General features: G+C 45.5%; 1 long non-coding RNA gene across 1 annotated transcript in view; it reads right to left on the reverse strand.

Moving 5' to 3' along the window:
- LOC117957739 overlaps positions 1-6,753 on the reverse strand; it is a 17,633-nt gene that overhangs the window by 10,591 nt on the left and 289 nt on the right. The window lies entirely within an intron of this gene.

The following is a 6,753-nucleotide window of genomic DNA, read 5'->3' on the forward strand; positions in this document are numbered from 1 at the left end:
CCGACTGGGGGATCCCGAGGCGTTCCCAGGCCAGGTTGGAGATATAATCTCTCCACCTAGTCCTGGGTCTTCCCTGAGGCCTCCTCTCAGCTGGACGTGCCTGGAACACCTCCCTAGGGAGGCGCCCAGGAGGCATCCTTACCAGATGCCGGAACCAACTCAACTGGCTCCTTTCGACGCGAAAGAGCAGCGGCTCTACTCCGAGCTCCTCTCGGATGACTGAGCGTCTCACTCGATCTCTAAGGGAGACGCCAGCCACCCTCCTGAGGAAACCCATTTCGGCCGCTTGTACCCTGGATCTCGTTCTTTCGGTCATGACCCAGCCTTCATGACCATAGGTGAGGGTAGGAACGAAAATTGCCCGGTAGATCGAGAGCTTTGCCTTCTGGCTCATCTCCCTTTTCGTTACAACGGTGCGATTAACAGAATGTAATACCGCACCCGCTGCTCCGATTCTCCGACCAATCTAACGCTCCATGGTCCCCTCACTAGCGATCAAGACCCCAAGGTACTTAAACTCCTTCACTTGGGGTAAGGACTCACTCCCTACCTGAAGAAAGCACTCCATCGGTTTCCTGCTGAGAACCATGGCCTCAGATTTAGAGGTGCTGATCGTCCCCCCAGCCGCCTCACACTAGTCTGCAAACCGATCCAGTGAGTGCTGAAGGTCACAGACCGATGAGGCCATCTGGACCACATCATCTGCAAAAAGCAGCGATGAGATCCTGAGCCTATCAAACTGCAACCCCTCCTCGCCCCGACTACGCCTCGATATCCTGTCCATAAATATTATAAACAGGATTGGTGACAAAGCGCAGCCCTGGCGGAGGCCAACCCTCACCTGGAACGAGTCCGACTTACTGCCGAGAACTCGGACACAGCTCTGTCTTTGGTCATACAGAGATTGGATGGCCCTGAGAAGGAACCCCCTCAACCCATACTCTCGCAGCACCACCCACAATTTCTCCCGGGGGACCCGGTCATACGCCTACTCCAGATCCACAAAACACATGTAGACTGGTGGGGCATACTCCCATGCCCCCTCCAAGATCCTTGCAAGAGTGGAGATCTGGTCCGTTGTTCCACGGCCAGGACGGAATCCGCATTGTTCCTCTTCAATCCGAGGTTCGACTATCGGCCGAACCCTCCTTTCTGGCACCTTGGAGTAGACTTTACCAGGGAGGCTGAGAAGTGTGATACCCCTGTAATTGGCACACATCCTCTGGTCCCCCTTTTTTAAGAGGGGAACCACCACCTCGGTCTGCCACTCCTTAGGCACCGTCCCAGACTTCCAAGCAATGTTGAAGAGGCGTGTCAACCAAGACAGCCCCTCCACACCCAGAGCTTTCGGGATTTCTGGACGGATCTCATCAATTCCTGGGGCTTTGCCGCTGTGGAGTTGTTTGACCACCACCAGGGAAGTTGCCGACAATCCCCCATCATCCTCCAGCTCTGCCTCTACCACAAAGGGTGTGTCAGCTGGATTTAGGAGTTTCTCAAAGTGCTCCTTCCACCGCTCTATTACCTCCCCAGTTGAGGCCAACAAAGCCCCACCCTTATTGTAAACAGCTTGGATGATTCCTCGCTTCCCCCTACTGAGGTTGCGAACAGTCTTCCAGAAGCACCTTGGTGCCGACCGAAAGTCCTTCTCCATGTCTTCTCCAAACTTCTCCCACACCTGCTGCTTTGCCTCTGTCACGCCAGAGGCTGCCGCCCTTCGGACCCGTCGGTACCTTGCAACTGCCTCCGGAGTCCTCCGGGATAACATATCCCGGAAGGACTCCTTCTTCAGTCGGACGGCTTCCCTGACCCCGGTGTTCACCAGGGTGTTCGTGGGTTACCGCCCCTTGAGGCACCTAAGACCCTAAGACCACAGCTTGCCGCCGCAGCTTCAGCAATGGAAACTTTGAACATTGTCCACTCAGGTTCAATGCCCCCAGCCTCCACAGGGATGCCTGAAAAGCTCCGCCGGAGGTGTGAATTGAAAGCCCGTCAGACAGGGGCCTCCTCCACACGTTCCCAATTTACCCGCACTACGCGTTTGGGCTTACCAGGTCTGTCCAGAGTCCTCCCCCATCCCCTGACCCAACTCACCACCAGATGGTGATCAGTTGACAGCTCTGCCCCTCTCTTCACACGAGTGTCCAAAACATACGGCCTCAGATCAAATGAAACGATTATAAAATCGATCATTGACCTTTGGCCTAGGGTGCTCTGGTACCACGTACACTTATGAGCATCCCTATGTTCGAACATGGTGTTTGTTATTGGACAATCCATGACTAGCACAGAAGTCCAACAACGGACAACCACTCTGGTTCAGATCAGGGAGGCCGTTCCTCCCAATCACGCCTCTCCAAGTATCTCCATCATCACCCACGTGTGCGTTGAAGTCCCCCAGCAGGACTATAGAGTCCCCTACTGGAGCCCCATACAGGACTCCATTCAGGGTCTCCAAGGAGGCCGAATACTCTTAACTCTTGTTTGGTGCATATGCACAAATAACAGTCAGAGTTTTCCACCCGATCACCCGCAGGCGTAGAAAGGCGACCCTCTCTACCACCGGGGTAAACTCCAACACAGCGGCGCTCAGCCGGGGACTTGTGACTATCCCCACACCGGGCCCGGCGCCTCACACCCTGGGCAACTCCGGAGTAGGACAGAGTCCAACCCCTATCCAGGAGTATGGTTCCAGAACCGAGACTGTGCGTAAAGGTAAGCCCCACCAGATCTAACTGGTAGCGCTCCACCTCCCGCACAAGTTCCAGCTCCTTCCCCCACAGAGAGGTGACATTCCACGTCCCCAGAGCAAGCATCTGCCGCCCGGGTCTGGTCCGTCGAAGCCCCTGACCTTCGCCGCCACCCATGTGGCAGCGCACCCGACCCCACGGGTTCCTCCCACAGGTTGTGGGCCCATGAGGTGGAGAGAGAAGGTGCCACGTAGCTTTTTCGGGCGGTGCCCAACCGGGATCCGTGGCAAACCCGGCCACCAGGCGCTCGCTTACGAGCCCGCCGTCTGGGCCTGGTTCCAGACGGGGGCCCCGGGCTTCCTCCGGGCGGGGTCCCTCAATCTCTTCCTCGTGTTTCCATAGGATTTTTGAACCATTCTTTGTCTGGTCCCTCCCCTGAGACCACTTTGCCATGGGAGACCCTACCAGGAGCACAAAGCTCGAGCCAACACAGCCCTCAGGTTAAGGGGGACACACAATTCTCTCCACCACGATAAGGTGATGGTTCCCGGAGAGGCCCTAATACATACATACATTAATACATACATACACACCTGGACTTAATTAATACCCGTTCATTTTAACTTTAACACTTGACTCAACACTGACACTTCCGACTGATAATTTATAGTTAATTTCTTTTTATGTCATTTTATTGACAAATGTTCTTATTGTTCTTCTTATTATTATTATTACTGCTATTTTTGTTATCCTTATACTGTCATGTTTCTTTTCTTGCTAAAACGGATCCTGGAAGTTTAAATTTCCTTTCGGGAGACATCCCAAAAGGATTAATAAAGAAAAAAAAATATTAGATTATTATAACAGACGTTTCTCAATTGTTGAAAAGAGAATTGTTGTTTGTATCCCGTTTTTTTATTATATGACTTTGTTGATGACATATCTCCTCGGCTTTTATGTAGGTTAATGCATTCTTTGCTTCTAGGTCTGTTGTGTACTCATGACTGTTCGTGTAGGGCTTCAAACAAAATGTATTTAACTCTTAGTTTATTTATTTTTTGTTTATTTATTTGTTAGTTGGATGTGAACTGTTATTATTTTTTAAATTTTTTTTCATTTAAGATAAAACGCAATTTCCCTGTCACTTTTGATAAGAGGAGGATAAGAGGTTATTTTGCATAGTTTATAGAAATAAACTAATACTTTTCAGTCATTTTTCTGCAGTTCACTCTGTTAATAAAATCATATCATGAACTTAAAATCCTGAATTGTTTCAAATCGTGAGTTGAGTGTTACATCCCTAGAAATAAAAAGGCACCTAGATGCATTAATAGACAAGATTTTGTAAATAATTAGCTCAAGACATGTCTCAGGATCCAACTAAAAAGCTCTATTTGAGACCTTGTTCAGCTAAGTCAGCTAGTCTACAGACTTCTGTCTGTTGGTGCTAACAAACACCTCTTGTTCTTTTCCTACCTTGTTGCTGCATGCTATGCCCTATGCAATCATCTCACTAACGAAGGAAAAGTTACACATCCTGCCTGAAATAGCCAGTCTCACAGCACACTGTGTCACAGGTACGTACAATTAGCTGTATCACATGACACTGGCCAGACATTTTACAATGTATGTGTGTGTGTGTGTGTGTGTGTGTGTGTGTGTGTGTGTGTATGCAGTGTGTGTGTATGTGGGTGCTTGTGTGGTCGGTGAGTGAGAATTTATTAGCGAAGATATCAAGTGAATGTACAGCAGAGTTTGCCATTTTGTGCACTGTATCGGAAAGCTGTAGCAGAAAAAGTTAAACCTATTAGTGCATAGTTTCTGTGGCCCCCATGATGAATTCAAAGTAGTAACAACAACACTGTTGGTGCATGCACAGGATACAAGCTTTTCTTGATTGCGCACATGCCCCCACCACTCCTCCACACAGTTGCAAATAGCCAAGGACACCGTGGTTTAAAAAAAAAAAAACATGGACTCTTCCGAAGAAGTAATTATCTTCACTTGAGTTTCTGCGCGGGAAAGTCACCAGCTGACAAGATCTTCAGAACATAACCATACTGAGATATACAGAGAGTTGTGTGGAGCTGATAGTCTCAATTAGCTTTATAGCAACTAATTTGGCAATGGCATGAATGGCTTGGTTGTTCATTAATATCAAAAAGTTACACACTGACTCCACAGACCAGAAGAAAAAAAAATACAGGCATATTCTACTGCTGGCAGTAGGAAAGGATCAACTATTTTCAGCAGGTTTACGCATGTTTAAAAAGAACCCGCACAGATGGGCTAATTTGGTTGGAGACGGGATATCAATTTCAGCAATGAAGATGAACAGAAGACAACCAACCTGTTGCTCTGAAAATGGAGGCCGGTCTGGCTCGTTAACACCCAACATCAGATGGCGGAGCATCGTCTGATGAATATAAAAAAAATGTACCTCAAATTTTATTTTATCTTTTAATGTGGCATCAAACATTTCATTTTTTCAACATTATGCAGTCGATAAAGAAGGCTGTTTAAATCTGAATTACAAAGTCTGGACAGCTGCTTACTAACTCTTTCTCTATATTAAATCACATGAAGCTGGAGAATATATAGGACAACACAGTGTGTGTGTGTGTGTGTGTGTGTGTGTGTGTGTGTGTTGCACATTTCTATTGAACGTTTTTTTTCACTATAAAGTTGCTGAAATGTGCTGCTTTTCCGCAACTGACACACGCACGCACCTTTTTACAAAAGCTCCCACAACATTTGGGCCCCAATAATCTAAAAAAAAGGCCATGAAATCCTGGAGGGAGTAAATACTCAATACAATCGAGAATTGCAATAAACAAAAACTGCAATACAAACGCATACTGTCCCAGCCTTCTAATTACATGAACGTCTTAGCTTAAGCAGTACATCAATACTTTTCCAACTTTCTTGACATTTACCGCACAGTCAGTGTCTTAAGTCATTGCACAGGGTCTCTCCCCCACCATTCACCATCTCCCTCAGATGTTGAGAACAGCAGGATGCCAGGAAAAATACTCTTTTCAAAAGATACGGGGTGAGCTGTAATGTACGAGACCGCTGAAACAACCCTTAGGGGGAGAGGAAAGGTCCTGAACACCCTGCAGAGGTTAATTCTGAGCGGGGAGTCTGTTCCCTTTAATTTACCAATTCCTGTTGTGGCCACTCCTTATGCCAGTAATAGTTCCTTTCTTCCTTCCTTCCTTTCTCTCTCTCTATATGTTTGTGTGTGTGTGTGTGTCTGTGTGTACGTGTGTGTGTGTGTACGTGTTGCCTACTACTGTAGAAAGATTATTGTTTATACTCTGAAAACATTTGTGTATTTGTGTCAGCGAGAATCCTCTCTGGTGGTGCAAGAACCTTTTACCAAGTTCGGTAACACTTTATAACAACTACACGCTATAAAGCATTACTTAAGCAATTGTAAATTAGGAATTCATCATTTATAAAGCATTATTCATACATTAATACCCATTAGTAAGTCATTTATAAGCACAGTTATAAATGTTTTAACTTCACATTATTAAGCGTTAGTTAAGCATTAGTAAATTAGGAATTCATCATTTATAAAGCATTATTCATACATTAATACCCATTAGTAAGTCATTTATAAGCACAGTTATAAATGTTTTAACTTCACATTATTAAGCGTTAGTTAAGCATTAGTGAATTAGGAATTCATCATTTATAAAGCATTATTCATTCATTAATACCCATTAGTAAGTCTTTTATATGCACAGTTATACATGTTTTATTCTTTATTATCTACACACTATTAACATGTTGTATTCTTTATTAATAAGCTCATCTATAATGTGCTTAATAATTGAATTTTCATACTTTCTATATGATCATGTCACTATATATAAATGAAGTATTATTTTAATGACAAACCATTTATGTATGAGTTATTAATGGTTCATAAGATCATTCGGAAAGTGTAAGAATTATTACATAAATGCCTGTTTTTCATAACTTGTAAATGTACTAGTGGCAAAACTCAAAGGTTGCTGCTAAGACAACCTGAAAGAGGCCCCAGCTAATGTTA

The sequence above is a fragment of the Etheostoma cragini genome, chromosome 15 (assembly GCF_013103735.1).
Source record: "Etheostoma cragini isolate CJK2018 chromosome 15, CSU_Ecrag_1.0, whole genome shotgun sequence".
Lineage (NCBI taxonomy): Eukaryota > Metazoa > Chordata > Actinopteri > Perciformes > Percidae > Etheostoma > Etheostoma cragini.